The sequence below is a fragment of the Acipenser ruthenus genome, chromosome 8 (assembly GCF_902713425.1).
Source record: "Acipenser ruthenus chromosome 8, fAciRut3.2 maternal haplotype, whole genome shotgun sequence".
Classification (NCBI taxonomy): domain Eukaryota; kingdom Metazoa; phylum Chordata; class Actinopteri; order Acipenseriformes; family Acipenseridae; genus Acipenser; species Acipenser ruthenus.
The window spans coordinates 42,818,736-42,837,820 of NC_081196.1; positions in this window are offsets into that span (position 1 = coordinate 42,818,736).

The window sequence follows — 19,085 nt, forward strand, 5'->3', positions numbered from 1 at the left end:
TGTTTTTTTTGTCCCTGAATAGACAATGCTACAAAGAACATAACTTAAGAACGTTTCCAAGCGAAAGGAGGCCATTCGGCCCATCTTGCTTGTTTGGTTGTTAGTATCTTATTGATCCCAGAATCTCATCAAGCAGCTTCTTGAAGGATCCAAGGGTGTCAGCTTCAACAACATTACTGGGGAGTTAGTTCCAGAAGCCCACAATTATCTGTGTAAAAAAGTGCCTCCTATTTTCTAATGCCCCTAAATGCCCCTTTATCTAATCTCCATTTGTGACCCCTCGGTGCTGCGAGCGTCTGTCAGGGTGAGAGGCGCAGTGCATCTCTGCCATCTCCCACTGGCTGGATGAGCCCTGTCGTTCTGCGTTGGCATGCCATGCTCCGTCCTGCTCCGCTGCCCTGCCTGGACGAGCCCTGCCGTTCTGCGTCGGCATACCATGCTCCCTCTGGTTCCGCTGCCCTGCCTGGACGAGCCCTGCCATTCTGCCTCCAGGCGCCATGCTCCCTCCGGCTCCACTGCCTTACCTTGACGAGCCCTGCCTTTCTGCGTCGGCGTGCCATGCTCCCTCTGGTTCCGCTGCCCTGCCTGGACAAGCCCTGGTGTTCTGCCTCAGGGCGCCATGCTCCCTCCGACTCCACTCCGCTTCTGTATCCAGTGAGGCGACCCGACTCTCTGGAGACGCTCCGTTCCTTTGCTGGCATCCACTCGAGCAGCAATGGCATGCAAGCTCCGGTTAGGTCTCCCCCTGGCTCCCTCTCTTCGTACTCAACGCTTTCGTTGTATCCCGCTTCTGATCACCAATGTAATGTTGAGCCAGACGACCGCAGCAAGAGCACATTCACCAAGGTCAGCACACCACAACACAGCCCACAGCAGCATGCAACACAAAACAATACAACACATAACACTTAGTACAGATCGCTACAATATGTATGTGTAGAATAGGTTTAAAATAAAAAAAATATATATGCAGTCAACAATGTTTAGCAAGAACACTGTGTCTGGGTTTTATTTTTGTTTTTTTCCTGGTTTTTTTTTTACATTTTTTTTTTTTTTTTGGTGGCCAAATGAGGCAGGCTGCGCTTGTGGTGCTTCAACAAAAGCTAAAAGCTCAGTGGAAACCCAGTTTAAGAAAGCTGTAGGATATCAGTCATCTCGCAAACTGCATGGCATCCCACACTACCCGAAAGGTACTATCAAAATAGTGTGAGAAAAAGGTGAGACTTCTTTTTCTTTTTCCATGGAAACGCAGCCATATAGAACACAATGCAGTTTTGCATTTAACCACTCTTATTTTTAAATACCGTTACCACCTAATATATATAGTAAGAAACCTGGTTCCTAAACTTTTCCTATCCCATCCATGTAATTTGTATTGACCCAAAGCAATGGCAATAAAAAAATAATTAAATCAGTATTGCTTTGCTTTAACCTGATATCCACCTAGCTTTCTCTCGTCAGCATAAAAATATAGAACTGTAAATTACATCTCAGAAGCAATCCGTAAATGTACCTGTGTATTAATATACAGTATTTTATTCTGGAAAATAACTGTATACAAATACAGTCCAAGGTTATCGGGTTAACTTGATTACTGAACATGTGAAATGCCTCAAATTAAATTTCAGGATGACGATTTGAAAGAAACTGACATTTTTATGCTGTTTGATCTCCAACACAAACACAAAACGATGATTGGTAAAGTGGCCTAATTTTCTACTTAAAATGTTTTAAAAAAAAATGTAAAAAAATGTCAGTTACTAGACCATTCCTACATTCATCAACAAGCATGTGTCAAAATTGAAAAATTCAAGTTCCAGCAATCCCTGTGACATTTCAGCATTTTAATGTGGAACCTATTTCTTTATTGTTTCATAAACAGGACCATATGCGCTCTCCTTTTGTTGATAGAATACAAAACACATTTTCTGACAAGCTTTAAAACCTGTACTTCAGTCTAAAATAAATTACATACACAGGAAGTGTTAGGCACAATGATAACAAGAATTGATTGTTATTGTTATCTGAGAACAGCCTGTACAGAAAATGAAAATATGCTTGATTTTTGTATCAAAACAAATGGAGGTTAAAGGACGAATACTGTACAGCCCATAAAGAATGGATGCAAAGACCAGATGACATGATGCCTATGGAGCTGCAAGATAACATAGCCCTGTTCAGGGACCAAACAGCTTAGCGCCCTACTGCACAAGGGTACAAAACATCTGGAGTCACATGTCAGTTATATGTCAAATTGTAAAACTCAAAAATGTTCTTATTTAAAAGGACGATGACCTGTTGATCCACCTCCTTGGACTAACGTTAGTACAATTGATAATACTAATTTCAGTGTACCAAAAGCGGGTTACTGTGGCTCATTGAAATCATTAGGTAAACTAGACCAAGTTTAGTACTGATTGCAGCGTACTAAACCAGACCCTTGCGGTCACAAAAAATATCCACAGTAAGTGGATTAAGTTAGTACTGTGAAGTTATAGGCTATGCTTGTCTGTCTCTTATGCCCGCATTACACCAGTCAAGATATAATATTTCACATACAATACAGCTGGTTTCACAGATCCAGATAAGCACTTATCTCAGACTACCTTACCTAAAGTAACATTGGATAGTACAAGATTGTGTTGCTCTTGGTAGACTGTGAGGGGAGTGATATTGTTTCACCTGTGTTCACATTTATAATACAGTTAATCTATAACAATATACTGTGTTGAGTCTATAGATAATGGAATACACTGGGGTAGATGTAAGGATACTCGCAGAGTGATTTGCGGGTGCAAAACCCCCATAATGTGGTGGCGTAAATCATGTTTAGCAGCCGTAAAGTCTGATTTTAGCAGACGCTAAAAATGTGGCGTATGTAAAGAATGGTGTTCACCTGGCATGCTAAATCGTCTCACTCCGCAGGCCATCCTAGACCTAATAGCTGAATTGAGGGATGAGCTAGACCCCAGCGCCAATCTAGGGACCGCTATCCCTGCACAAGTCAAAGTGCTGTGTTCTCTGCACTACTTAGCCTCTGGTTCCTTTCAGACCATAGTTGTAATGTCTGGAGGGATAGCCCAATCCACCTTTTCCAGAGTGCTAGGAACATTTTTGGATGTCATGCTGAAAAGGGCAGGCCAATACATATAATTTCCTAAGGATACTCGCTTAACTGATGTTGGCTGAGACTTTTCCAAACAACTCTGTTTCATGCTGAGTGACCTCTGCGTAAGGACCCTCAGCTCCTTCTCCTTCTTTTCTTTTCTGTGTGCCTCTGACATATTTTTTTGTTTGGTTTGTATTTTTGTGCTCCACAAATGTCATACAGCACCCTCTGTACTCCTAACTCCGTCACCTCTGGGCTGCAAGTGCGGCCGCTAAATAGGCCGATGCGCTCATTGAGACCCTCATTAGCATAATTGCGGATCATTATTTGTGCGTGTTGAGTAATTTGCATTGCTCTTAAGCTTACATGGGGTACAGTGCAAAATAATTGCCTGGCCGCAATGCAATTTGAATTTTGCATCTGCAATTATTTGCACTGTGCCTATACTTACATCTTCCCCATTGTGTTGTTCCACTAAAATGTATCTTTCATTTGTTTGTATATTTTCCTCTCGCTATTCCAAACTTAAATACAAAATAATAAATTTGTATAGAAACATGTGACAGAAATACAATGATTCTTGGTTGTAAATCTCCCTCCCAACCTGTGAGGGCGCTCAGCAGCAACAACAGAGTTCCTTGGATGGGCTGGTCTGACAGTTCTTTCCCATGGTTCAAGGGAAGTTGGCTAGTCTGGAAGGGGGCAAGACACCATTGCAATAACACATTGACCCGGAAGGGAAACGACGTGGCAGTCGCAGATTGGAGAGGCGGTTTCACTCGTTTACCTTCGTTTTGGTTTTGTATTCTAAACTAGGAGGACTTTGAGAGACCCCAGAGAACGTAAGAGTTTTGTGAGTGTTTTGTTTGTTTTTGTGTCTGTTAGTAATTGTCTTGTTTGTGAATTACCAGACATTTAACACATTTCCGGAGCTGTCGCCTTGGGCCAGCACAAAGCCGGAACAACACTTCACCACTGTCACGAAATAAACTTGTATCACCCACCACGAGCACTACTGCACGCACCCAGGACTGGTGACCGTGTATGTACTATTGTGGGGCGGATATTACTGTTTATTATTTGGGACTGCAATCCTATTGTTATTTACCCCGTGCAGTACACATTGGTGTGTGTTCCCGGGCATTATTGTTTGGTCACCAGACCTGGAAACCATTAATAAAATCCTTTCCAAACCAGATTACAATAATCTCTGTCTGTTTCATTCATGCACAGCATCACTCCTGCACCTGCATCCACTCAGCCACTTTGTCACAAAACAACACACAACAGAAACACATTATTTACATGTGCAGGGCTTCCACTCTGATACAGTACACTATTTAAGAAATAGAACCTGAAGAGGGCTTTATCGTCTGGTTAGGCCCGCCTTGTGTGATTAAATGTCCTGAGCCAAAGGTGAGGTTATTTAACATAACGAGAAGAGCCTTACCAAACAGTAAAGCCATTTTATGAGGGTTCTATTGCTATTACAAAATGGACATGTTAAAAAAAAAAAGATTTTATGCTGCACTAGTTTTTGTTGCAGATGAATACAGACGTTTTTCTCATTATTCCATGAGTAATGTGGTTTGCTCAGAATTCCATCTGTGGTCTAGTAGCCGTCACTCTGGCTTCATCCCAGCAGTGGATGATTCGTAAGTATTTCCAATTGCCAAATAATAATAAAAAAGCTTCTATACTTACATAGAGCTGTTCTTGTAAGATGTAAAGAAAAAGTACAGCTAACTTTCTTTTTTGGGGGGGGTTGAGTGCATGTTTGTGTATTTGTATAAGTTTCAATATTTAAGTTACCATTAGGTCCTAACATTTATTAATAAATACAAAAAAGTTTGAGTAATTAAAAATATCTAGTTGTTCAGAATATGTGTTAATCCTGATCGTCCTGTTTGTTCAGTAACTTGTGTTCAAAAAGTTTATTCAAAGCCTCCTTCCTGGCGTTAGAGAAGAGCGCACCGTGCCTGTGTTGTTATTTTGATATGTTGAAATAAAGTTGCTGAAAGTAATCAGACTGCATCTACTTTTTGATTTCTTCAACTTGTCGTTCAAACCAGAGAGTATTTGTTATTGTGATCACTGTGTTGCTGCTGACAGCAAACACTATTCTCAATTATTTATTTATTTTTTACTTTATTTGCCATACTAAATTTAAATAAATAGCTAGGACAGCTTGGAAGCAGAATTAGTCTATATTAACAGACAACATTCAGAGGACATGTACAAGAAAAGCAGAACAAAAGGTAAAATACAGGAATACTGTATTTCCATATTTTAGGATGGATTGATTTTGCACAATGATTAAACATAGTTTGAAAGATAACATTTGAGGTCCTTTACAGCGATTAAAACCCTTGTATTGATCAATCAGGTTAAAGGAAATCTCTAAAGGAGGAATATAATGTGGTCTCATTTTATTTGCACTACAACACACAGAAAATTATTTTTCAAATCGTCCAAGATTCAGGTTTCTTATTCCTATACTGTATACTGCTCAGTCGGTTGGTTCCTATGATCAGTCTAACTTGATTCACTTGATCAGATCATCTGATTAGTAGGCTGCAATTGGGTCTAATTTTGTTCAGTTCCTGGGGATTCTCTAGTCCTGAAGTTAGTCCCCTTGAAGTGGACAAAACCACTGGCACGCTTCAAACCCTCTACAGTCTTGGCCCATTTACTCATGCTTGTGCAAATGTTTTGCATCTGGTGTAAAATGTTACCCTCAAAGTACTTACTCTGAGACCACAATATTGTGTTGGTATCCATGGGAAAATGTACTCAGTGCTTGCTGCTGGTTAAGTTCAACTTCTCTGACAATCCACTTATTAAATATATAATGTAAAGCAAGTCATAAATTACTATGGCGATGAAAGCACTCAATTATCAAAAACTATAAAACAAAGTGATTCGATATTTTCTATGTTTGAACCTCACAAGTCTGTTTGAATAAACATTAGATAAAGTTAATGTCCAAGTGTACTTCTCAACGAATGCAACAATTTGAGTAAATGACTCTTCATTAATTCCTTTTTCTTATACCAGAAATGCACTTTTGATGGAGGTTACACCAGCAAGTCTAAGCAAAGTCTGTGACCGTGCTGTATAATGGTATAATTAATGCAAAAATAGCCACACATAATATTTTGTTTTGTTTGTAAGCTTGAAGGTAACATGCATATTGCCCTCCCAGAATGGGTAGTTTAGGGTTACCATGTGGCACCTGATTAACCGGACGCTGTGAGACAGAACGGGATTTCAAACTTGCCCCTAAATTGAAATAAATGAATGTGTAAATGAACCATCCTTAGCTACAATTAATAATGGTGCTTAAATACCTGCATGAGCGTCAAATAATTGTATTATACTAAGAATGAATTGCAGCCAGTCGCTATTTGTTTCTGTTTGTTAAAATTCAATCGCCCATATTATTCTGCAAATACAATCAAAGCATCATCATCTCGTTGCTCTATCAATAGATTAGCTATTCGTTCATTAAGATCTGATCAGAAGCAGCTGATCAGTGTGACTTGAATTGTTTGCTGCACCCAAGCAATTCCGCCACAGCAGGATTAATCTCAGCGATGGTGGAGCTCATTTATACGTGAATTACTTTCAGTTTAGGGGGAATTTTGAAATCCCGGTCTGTCTCAGAGCGTCCGGTTAATCTGGAGCCATATGGTAACCCTAGATAGTTTAATGGATAAATTGACTTGGCTTGACTGGGATGGGCTCTACTTTAAAGATTTGAGAAATAATCTGAACATGAGCCAGGGCATGACTAAAGTGAAAAGTGATTTCTCAAATAAATGTCTTCATCATGAAAGCACTATGAAATAATTAAAACTGGTACTGCCAAAGTCTGGAATGTCTCTAACATTAAGTAATTGACAGTCCAACTACTATCTTCAGAAGAATCTTAATGCATTCATGATCAGATGTATCCTCTTGATTTTTCACATATGCATGTTATTTTTGTTTTCAAACAAGCTTCATGTTGAGTTAGGAGCATAAATGTCTGTTTTAATGTTGCTCAGTCAGCAAGATCACAAAGCTGCAGACAGTGTATTTGTAAAGTCTACTGTACCTCATGTAACATGTTTGGAAAGCCCTTGAATGGGATTACAGCTGGGCGGAAAAAAAGGGTTGGATTAGGAACTGCATTGGATGATGGTGCGTCTTCATTCAACCTAAGTAGGTTAGTTGGTTAGGGTTCCTGCAAATCCATATTTTGCAGTTGTGTCTCATTGGTTAGCTTTGGGAGTAGATCATTTGGGGGTACAAAGTGGGTTGTTAATGGTATTCAGGGGTTTCTAGGCCACTTAAATCAGCTAGTAGGACTGGTGGCAAGGGGAGCTAAATACAGGGGTAGAGGTGGATTGATATGGAGATATTGCTGGGCTGTGGAAGAAAACAGAGGTCCATACTTGGTCTATATATGATTAATGTCAGAAATCAAACTTCTAGACACAGTCTGTATTTAAAATATGGCGTGATAACTCTGAACTTATGAGAACTAGAATTGTTTCATCATGCCCCAATTTTTTTTTAATAAAATGTTATTGTTTTTTTCTTCTGGTATCCTTTGCACATTACACTTACATTTAGTTTTAATGTTGACGCAGCCTAGGTGCGTTTTTCTATTTATATACTTAGTGTATGTATATCACATTTATGAAACACAGTTGTGCAGTTGGGGGTGAAGCCACTTGTTTGACAAAGTTGAGAAGAATTTCAACTTTAACTCTGCATTGATGTGCACAATTACCCTTGAAATATCACATCCCTCTAAATGTTTACATTGAAACCATAGCAATAGCACTTGAAGTATTCTAACAAATAGGCCAGACTTGGAATACCTGACACTCCCCCAGTTACATTGAAAGCTTTGTTAGAGCTAGACAGGCGGGCTCTGGAAATGTTGCTATTAAAGATATAAAGCTAAAGGAAGATGTAATTTAACCAACAGACATTGCCTCACGACAGAATGATGCATTTATAGTTCCACTTGGTTCTCGCTGTCCTCTCTTAATCCCAAACAGCAGCTCCACTGTGTTACCTGATAGGTAATTGCTGGGTTCTAGCACAATACTATTTTTTTTTTTTTAGTGTAGACAGTATACCACGTAGTGACTGATGACAGGCCAGAATATTTGGCACAGCAATGTTAGGTTTCTGTTGTCTGGAAAAGGAATATAACTTCTGTCTTAAAAACCAACATGCCTTGCTTCCTGGGATTTTGCAGTTGATGGCGCAGATTGTAAAAAAAGACAGGTTTCCAGGAAATGGGAAGTCTTTGCAGAGAGACATTATAATCCTCCACAAGTTCAAAGATGTAAAGTACTCAGTCAAATTAAAATATGTGTGAAATATCTTGATAAAATAATGTGACTAGTAGCACAGTATAATGGACTCCCTGGCGTGAACTCTTCAGTATGCTCAAAAAGGTTTTTGAATTTGGTTGTATTTAGTGCCAAACACCCACGTTCTAGTTCATAATTGCTACAGTATTGTGTGTCTATTAGACAGTGGAAAGTTGCATTCCGCTCTGCTTGCCTCAGGTTTGTCAAGTGCTCTGGCAGAGGGATTTGGATGTAGGAGTTGACTTATGCTCCTTCTAGTTGGATGAAATCTGATATGACTGAAACTTCTTGTTTTTTTAATGTTAATTCAAGATAAGCAAATATTTAAAATAGCTATAGATAAATCGCTAGGAATCTTTTAGTTCTTCAGTTTTAAAAAATAATTGTTTTATGTTATTTCAGGATCTTGTGATAATATTGCTGGTGCTTATAAGAGGTAAGAAAACAGATTTTAAAACATTGGTTAGTGCTCCTGTTGGAATAAACTGGAATGCCTGTAAAAAAAATCTATCTCTTAACAGCAGGTAGTATATAAAAGGGGAAAACTAGGATAAATTATACATATGTTTCAACCGTAAAACTCAGATGTTGAAACATGAATTTTCTTGTTGCTCAAGGTTAAAGAAGTGCAGCGGTTCCAACATGTTTCTTCTCACAAGGATCTCAGGAGATTTGGTTTTGCAACAAGATAATCAATTTCCCATGATTGAGTGAAGCTTATATTTCTTCTTTGGCCTACATCCTATTAACCAGTGTGTATCTTTTAAAGCAGTTGTGTTTGGTTTAACGTCGTTCACAAAGGAAACCAGGTGCTCAAGTGATCCTCCTGCTTCTGAACTCGCAACTCTCCAGATAAAATGTCATTTTTTTGCAATTTAAAGAGGAAGTCCTCAAGACTAATTACATATATTAATACCTTGAGACTATAGTTACATGATTTCTAAGATTTTAAAGTACATAAAAATAGCAGGATTTTTTAATGAGTGTAGAGAGGCACCTGGTCTGTAGTTATTCATTTTAAACATATTGTAAAGCCACTTCATTTCGGGGGACTAGATAGGGCCAGGTTTTGGAAAGGGGTTTCATTTTTGGTGGAAATGGCAAAATCTGCTGAATTTTTCCACCTTTTAATCAGATAAAAAAAACAACTTCCTATTTTCTAAAGTCGACCTCCATTTTACCTGCTGGCAGATTGCATTTCATGCGGTTCTTAAGCGCTTTAAAGAAAAATACAGTGTTATACATCGCCACGTGTTCACAACTGTTTAAATAATGTACCTGTAATTTCTCTTTTCATTGGCTTAGTTTACACGTGTGTACTCTTATTCGAGACATTTCTGTCTCGTGAAATAAACATGGACTTGGTACCTTTTTGCTTTTCCATGTGAAGCCTTTCATTTTCCAGGGAACGCCCACTTCCCCCCAACGTTATGCAAATGAATGGAGAGGGCAGGTGGGTGATATTTAAATTAGCCATGCGTAAGGCCCAGTTGAATTCTCACGCATTTTAGCAGGAAACTCCCAAAAATAGTGTTTCCATGTGTAGAGAAGATTACACAAAAGACTCTCCCGAGGAAATCCATGTGACATTGTGTTTGACGTAAATGGTTGATTTGCTGATGGATCGTGCCTGCTTTTTTAATACTTTGTTTTAATGTTGTTGCTCACATTACTTTTCACACATCATCATCTGTGGGAGGGGGGGGGGGGGGGGGGGATTATATCTTTATTAATAATAAACTGGGCCAAATCTGAGTGGTGGTTGAACAGGCGTTTGGGCTATTGAAAGGAAAGTGACAGATACTACTGAAGCATACTGACGTGAACCACGAGTTTGTTCCCCAAATTATTACTGCCTGCTTTATCCTGCACAATCTGTGCCAGGACCATAAGGAGGTGTTCAGGCATCAGTGGCTGCTGACAGTGAGCGAAGCGGAGGAACAGTTACCTCAGCCGTCATCAAGAATTGCACAACAGCGATATAAAGAGGATCCTGCTATTAAAGATGCACTACTATCTTTATTTTTGTTAGCTTATTTTGAATCTCTTTATACCAAATATAGCATCCTCATTTGTGCTGTACTTGTATGACTGCTTCTGCTAAATAAAGTATTGGAATACTGAGCAGTATTGTTGATCCCCAAAAATAAGTTGCAAAAATTCCACGCCACATTTTATTTTGAAAGCGGGTTAAACAATTTTTCATGGTGTGCATTGTATCAAGCTGCCTCATCATATCCTCTTCCCCTATTATGGATATTAACACCTGAGTCTCTTCATTGTTCCAGTGGAGTGGAGGGTGGACATAGGTTTTGCTCAGACATAACTAGGAGAAATTGCATGGGAGTATAGTTATACATATTTAAACATAGTACTTTACATTGGAAAGCTATTTGCAAGTGTATTCTGAAGTACTTAATGGTAGTTGTAAACACCTGAATTCACAAGCCCACGATGCAGTTTATGAAACATTTTTAGTAATAGTTTTAAACAGAAACTTGGTAAATGCAATCTGTATGATACTTTACAAACACATTTAGATATATGCATGATTTGCATTATTCAAAGTTTTAGGGAAGACAGAGAAAAAAGTGAGGTTATCTGCAACATCAATCTGATAAGGGAAATACTGCAAACAAAAAATTAACTTCCTTGCTGCCATCTTTGGACAATGGTAACTTATGTATTCCCATGTGACTTTTATAGTGGTTTTAGGTAAGGCACTTGAACAAGCTCATTAACATTTTCATGTGTAAGTGATGTTGATTTCAGGAGAATTTCCTTGATTCTCATGAGTAAATGAGATTTTCCCGTTAAAATACTGCAGACGTTTTTTAAGTTTTTCTTCCCACATGCATGCGCATGTCCAGTACACGAAAAAAAAAAAAACACAGTAAACTGGCCCATTGTTAACATCCTGACAACTTTTTACACTTATAACTTTAAAGTCTGTGTCAAAGCTCTTTTCAAAGTGGCCGCTTTAGTGCACTGGGATTTGAGATCTGTCCTCTAAATCTCTGCAGGCACTCTGGCTTTTCTGTTACGTGCCACATCATGGATCGTTATTGCTGTGTTACCCGTTTGACAATGTGGGCAATAATCCTTACACTATCAGAGCACTAGAGCAGACATTTTGAAAAGAGCTTTGAAACACACTTTAAAGTTATGTGTAAAAAGTTGTCAGTATGTTAACAATGAAACGAAAACTTACAGGTACGTTATTGAAACAGTTGTAGCAACACCTGGGGACGTATAACGCTATATTTTTCGGAATGCCTGCTACTTACTCTTTAAATAAATAAGGAATGAGCATTTAAACGGTGTAATCGCCCCAGAAAATGGTTCCGGTTCAAATGTGTTAGCAATGTTATATAAGCACAATCAAAATCTGTCCCAAAACAGCATTTATTTTTGTAATATTGTTCTTATTATTTTTGTAGTAACAGATTGCTTGTAATAAATGTAAATTGTTACATATATAATATACTGGCAAAAATACTGACGTTTACCAATACAAATGTGTGTGTGTGCAAATATTGACCATTCTGAAGCAGGTAGAAAGCAAACTGGTGGAAGCTTAAATTATCTACCACGGTGATCTTTGGAAAATAGGCACGGATTCTTAGATCATTATGTATTCCGCCAAAAAGAAAGCATCAGAATAACTAATGAACCAAACTAGCGGCTAGATTCCCAACTTTTTTTTCTGCAGCTTTAGACGTGCAGAAAAAAACGTTGAAATAATGGCGAATAACATTATCCTCCAGTGAATCTCCTTTGAAAATAACCCCAAATGTGTTCTGACAAATTCAGAAGAGATTTGACTGCAATAAGGTCATGAAAACAATTGTCATTATGACAAGTAATTGACGTTACAGGTTTTGGTTTTGTTTAGTTGTTTTTCAAAATGAACAAGTGATAGCAGGAACTAGCACAGAGAAAGAGATATTCCTCATGGCCTTAGCATAAAGCTTTGGTGGAGCTGTGCCTGTCGAAATTCAAGTGTTATAAAAACTAAGGCACTTGAACTTGGCTCAGTTCCGTTTACAGGGCTTTCCAGTAGGGGACAACTGAAAACACATCCGAACAGCCTCAGGGTTCATCCCTGGGATGTTTCACATTTGTAGTAATATGCATGTGGGCTTGTATCCAGATCAGAAAGTTAAAGAAATAAAACGGATTACATTCCTAGCTCATCATAAACCAGACTCGGAAGAAACTAAACAGAAGGAACTTGCAATAAATCCAATAAATATTTTGCGTCATTTTAAGATGCTAAAAGTAACTTTAGTGGCCATCTGGCATATCTTTAACACCCTACCTTGTTTTTTTTTTTTTTTAATAGAGCATTTCATATTTCAGGGTGAGAGCCAAACACAACTGTGCCACTAATCCACTTTTATAGATTTTCCATTTAACTGTCTGGAAATGCATATGCTAAGTTTTATGTGGGCATCATTGCTTAGATGTTTTAGGTTTTCACACGTCTCACAGTTTTGGTCTATGCCATTTATCTAAAGCATGTGATAGTTTGACTCTTTTGAGTTTACTCAGTGTAAGCCAAAATGACAAGGGAAAACAGTTGGACACCCACATACTTCACTATTTTGTTTTCTTCTTTCTTACACACCATGTAGAAAGACCATACAGTAAAAAGAAACCTGATGAGAAATCTTAAAGCAAAACCATATAGTGCTCACAGTAAGAGGTGTATACAGTAGGTGAGACAAATGGGAGTGTAGCAGGAATTTAACAAACAAAACAAATCAGCTAATGTTAGAATAAGCCACTTGTGTATACAATGTGCATCAACTTACACATTTTCTTTCATGCATGCTTTTTATTATAATACAAGAAAACTACTGTATGGAGACAAGTTTGTCAGGGACACTTAATAAAACAAACATAGTTGTTTTTGTATTATTATATTACTATACCATTAGCTTGGAATATATTGCATAGTAGATAATGTAGATAGATATACTGCTTGCTTTGTCCAGAAATGTTATCCACACAATCATTTCCAAAATGTACATTCTTAATTCTAATTAATTAGGTAATGCTTTAGAGTCACTCAAATGGCATAAACTAGGAATGGTATGCATTATATTTTTAATAATTTCCTAGATTAGGTTACTACCATACAAGCTTAAGTAGGCTGCTTCATTACAAATAAAACATTATCCTTGCCTTAGAACCATACACCCTAGATCTATGTAACTGAATCTTCTCATAATAGATGGATAAATACAATTTTATTTAAAATAGAGAGTCCAATGTAGTTTGTACTACCAAAGCTATTAATAGTAATTCTATACTCTATATATTCTTAAACATTCCAAAATGGGCAACACTTTATAATACCAGTACATTAACTACAGTGTAACTACACTAATTACACTATAAGAAAAGTATATTTAGTAAGTAAAATACATGTAGTGTGGCTTAGTTACATTACACCTTCAAGTAAAATGTTGCAACATTTTTTGACCTTAATGATTACTTGTTTTTTTTTATTGTAATTAACATGGTTTATAATATAACTAAACTAAACTGTTCTTGTTATAACATGGTATTAGTGAGTCACTCGACAATACTGTTCACTTCCAAAGGAGTAACAATCATTAGATTATTCTTTACATAAGATGAGAAACCAATATTTGTGGAAAAAAATGTTTTAGATGGCAACACATTGTCCATATAATGTCAATATAGAATCAGTTGGTGTGTGTCCTTTTTGACCTGTAAGTTTGATTAAAAGGCCATAGAGATGACAAATAACACAGGTCATAAAGCAGCACTGTATATTTTGATTGAATCCTAGCCATTTCCATCACTCCTGTTTATGCAAATGGCCTGCAATTGTAATAATAGTGGTATGCTTGTAAAGTATTCAAAAGTGCTTTTATGATGTTATTGTGGTCGCTGAATATAATCATACTTTACATAAACTGCTGGTACCTTTTATGTACAGTAAGTTTCAATTTTCATAATTTTTATTTATTACCAACTTGGCTACTGCAACTGGAAAATGTGATTAGTCAAGATGGAAATGTTTCATACATTTCTTTTTTCTCAGACATATATCATATGTGCCTCTATGAGTTATTTCACATGGCCAGAAATATATAATAAATATTACACGTGGAAAGCCATTCCAGACCTCAGCTAGTGCAGACCACAATGCTGTAAAAAGTGAAACAAAGTGAGTCTTTATTCATGTCATTTTACCAAAATATAAATACACATGTTTTTTTTTTTCTCACTGGTAAATAAACAAAATGATGTGCCAACAGGAACAAGTTAAATAAACCAGTTGTGCTACAGTATACCATCAGTGCTTTTTTTGAAGTTATAAAGTGCACCTGAACTTGCATTCTTAAGTATAGTAATAAAAGTCTAAAAGTTCAAGGAACATAGTAAAGTAATATCCAGTTAACCCACAGATGAACAGGGAAAGGGTGGTCTGCTGTCTATTATTTTACAAAGCCAGGTGTAGTAACTTAGCTTTTAAAATACAATTGTTAACACACTACATACAATAAAAACACAGTGAAATCCGGTGCAGTGTTTCAGGTTTATACATTTCAAAACAGGCACTATAATAATTAAAGTTAATAATTATTCAATTCCACACACTATATTATCACAACACAGTCCTGAACAATATAAGCAGCAGTTTGGTGAAACGATAATTCCAGTATATTCACTTGGGCCTCCAAAGGCCTAGAAAACTCAGTTTATAGATCCTGTACTTAATCCAAGTCGCCAAACACCGTCCTGGTAGAAACGCCGACATGGAAAGGTAGAGAGTTGTAGGTGACTATATGATTTGTTTAGTCCATTAAAAGAATGTTAAATAAGTCATACATATTACCCATTGAAAGAGAAGAATGATGTGCGAGTAATCTCAGGTACAGAAAAATAATAATTTAATAGAATTCAAAGAACATATCCTGTAACCCAGCTAACACATTTGACACGTATAATTTCCTACAGATTACAGGGGTAATTGTCTGTGTGAGTCAGTAAAACAGACACACTTCTCTTGTATTTATCACACAAACAAGACCACACATTTTAAATCTGTTGTTTGAAGAAATAAACCAAGAAAATTAGAGATCAGAAAGTAGACTAAATACTTCAAAATATCACCTAATGGGTGTTTATTATGACTTTTTTTTTGCAGACACTACATTTTGTTTACAGCATGAAATACACACTGAGACTCTGCATTATGTTTATCTAATAGGCAGTGTTAGATGATGCAGTGTTGTTACAGGTTATGACCCTGTCGGTGAGATGGGATTAAAAGCTCTATAATGACAAATGCAGAGGAGTCTGGCTCTTTTGCGCAGTGGCTAAGCTGCTTGCTTGTGTTGTGTGGGGTTGCTGGCTCGCATCCAGCCTCCACTGTGATACATATAGAAAAAACCAGGCTTCCATTTTTTTTTATATTCATTCCATTCCCATTTCTATGTACTAATGACATTTTATTGTATTACTGGATTTCCATAGTAAATTAGTGACTATGTTAAGAGAAATTGGATTAATTGGGCCATTATTAATATGATCATGAAGCATACAAAAAAACCTAACAACCGTACAGGAGAATCAGACTCATTTTCACTTGAAGTTTAGAGATGAAGTATTGCCTTACATGCACTACCTACTTTTCACTGCAGGGGTCCCACCGTTTACCTTGCGTCTCTTTACCCAGGAACCTTCCCTCCTGGGCTAGCTTCCTGCCAGCCTGAAATCCATCCACAGATGTGGTAGATCGCAGGGCAAGGCAAACAGATGCACAGCTGGATGCTGAATGCAAATTCAAGACCTAGCACAGAATTTTAAGTACTCTATGAACGAAATAGGATTGTTTGCTTTACCTCCTCAGGGGTCAGTTTTGGACTGATTCTCATCGGTAACCACCATTTAGGATACACACTTCAGTCACTGCATATCTAATTGACTAACACAAGTTTCTCTTTCTTTCTGAACCGAGTCATAAATTGAAAGCAGACGTGCTGAACAAAAGCGAACTTAAAGAGAACTGTGTAAAATGTGTGTTGAATTACATTATAGACATACCAGTGACATTTTGTTCTCGTTAGACAAAGGTTTATTAAATTAGTCCCATATAAACATGCTGAGCAAATTGAAGCTAGTTTAAAAAACATTATGCAAAGATCAAAAAATGGACGAGGGTCACTCAGGGGTGCAAATCATTTTGAAAATTGTTGCTAAACCGTTTTAAAAGTTTAGTACCAGAGAGCCTACTGGTGTTAAATTATCAAACCCTGCCCTAATCAAGCTCCCCTCACCACCCCACACAACATGAACCTTCTCTCCTTTTGTATGTGGATGATATGAGGTACCCTGGCGCAAGAATCTAGGGCCTTAGCACCAAATTTGCACCCCTGTCACTAACAATAGGGTACTTTTAATGCTTTCCTTTGAAGGGTGGCTTGTATTAGTCTTGCAGTGGTTGAAATCTATAGATGAACTGCAATATTAAGTACTGTTAGAGAGAAAGTTGCAAAATTTTAACTCTTCTTTCAATCGAAATGTATTATTGCTAGTCAAAATAGATTTTTAATATAAACAAACAAGGTATGGAATTGACTAGTTTTGCCAAAGTGCCAGTAACCATTTACAGCTGGGTTGACTTTAACCCAATACTCTAACAACTGGAAATTCAATATTTTATTAGGTAGACAGTACCATAAAATAACAATTAAATAGTATGTGGGACAGCATATTGGCTTTCTTTGTTAAGCCACTGTCATCACTGAAGGATAGGCAGATTTATCTCAGTGAAAATGGACTAACTCTTAATGAATAAGTCAGTACAGAGATTCTAGGATTGAAACAGTAGTTCTGTGTCTGTCAAGTGGTTATTTCTTGTAGGAACATGTAGAGGGTTATCTGTCTAAAATCGTATATTGCTTTGCATACTGTGCAAAGCATTTAAATTCCATTAGCTAGCACCATGATTTTTTCAAGAGATTTTAGAACAGAGTGGTGGGAGATTTCTTCAGTTGAGATGTAACCTCCCACATCAGTCCTAGGTTAGCCAAGGCAGAGTCACTGAGGACAATCGATGGGAGATACAGTTGCAACGTAGGAGTTGAAACAATTTCAAGAAATATTGAGAAAGCCAAGCCCCATAGATAAGGCGAGCTGCATTTTGCCACTTGATTCAGAGCAATGAAAATGAAAACTGTCTGGTAAAGGCAAAATTGGCAACAAGGCCAATTTTTAAAATGGCTTATCTATAGTATTTGTGGCACACACATTTTTGGAAAGTGGCCTTGGGTTTAGTGAGACCCCTCTACAATGCAGGTGTTGAATGACTCCATCTTCTTAACAGATGTATGTATGTAAAATCTAATCTCTAGCTATAGGGGTAATCTGGCGTTTAGGTCAAATCCTTGCCTCCGGGTCTGAGAGCCTGCAGAGTAATTCTCACCAATCTCAGCCTTGTGTCTCCAACAGGCATCATTCAAGTTCTTCTAATGCTGGGACTTTTAGAGCAGTTGATTCCAGCATCAACATGTATTATGGTTTACTTTTGCACCACATGCGTTCAGTCACAGTGTGCAATATAATGGCTACAAATCCATGTGAATTATTAGTATTATTTATTTCTTAGCAGACGCCCTTATCCAGGGCGACTTACAATTGTTACAAGATATCACATTATTTTTACATACAATTACCCATTTATACAGTTGGGTTTTTACTGGAGCAATCTAGGTAAAGTACCTTGCTCTAGGGTACAGCAACACTGTCCCCCACCTGGGATTGAACCCACGACCCTCCGGTCAAGAGTCCAGAGCCCTAACCACTACTCCACACTGCTGAATTCTATTGGAATTGCTGTAATATGTAATCTATTGGAATTCCTTAATTATGCGTGGACATTATTTTAAAGTTCCCAAAGTGAGCATAAATTACTTCAACGTACATTTGCTTTTCTTTGTGATTGTGCAGATTGTCTCACTTTTGTGGAAAATACATGACCTCCTTATTCAAGCACTGACCTACATATTGACGTTCAGTGAGCCAACAAAACCTGTATATTGTGATTTAATTTCTCTACAGAGGACGACAATAACAATTCAGACTACCCATTTAAAACTCATACATATAGGCAATGTTACATTTTTGGTAGCCCTTTAGATTACTGGCCATGCATTGTAATTACAATAACTGGGTTGTCACCAATGAGTCCTGCGCTTACATGGTAACTTCTGTGTAATTACATAGTAGTAACCTGGCTAAAATGATATGGGTTCATATCATTTTACCATGACTCAATGTAGTTTTGTGGCATAGTAGATCTGAACAACTCTGCAAACTGGTTATAGTAAAGGTTTCATAAATGTAATACATTCCATATGCAAATAAATGTGTTTGATTGCTACAATGTTGGGATGACAAATGTATGTAAGTCACATGATGTCACCACATCTGGGCAATATTTGTGCTATGTAAACTGTTAAATCTTGATTTCTGCTAAAATAACTACTGGTATACAAGAAAACATTCAAGCCACATGTTAACTTAAGTGAGGACATCCAACATGACATGATCAGATT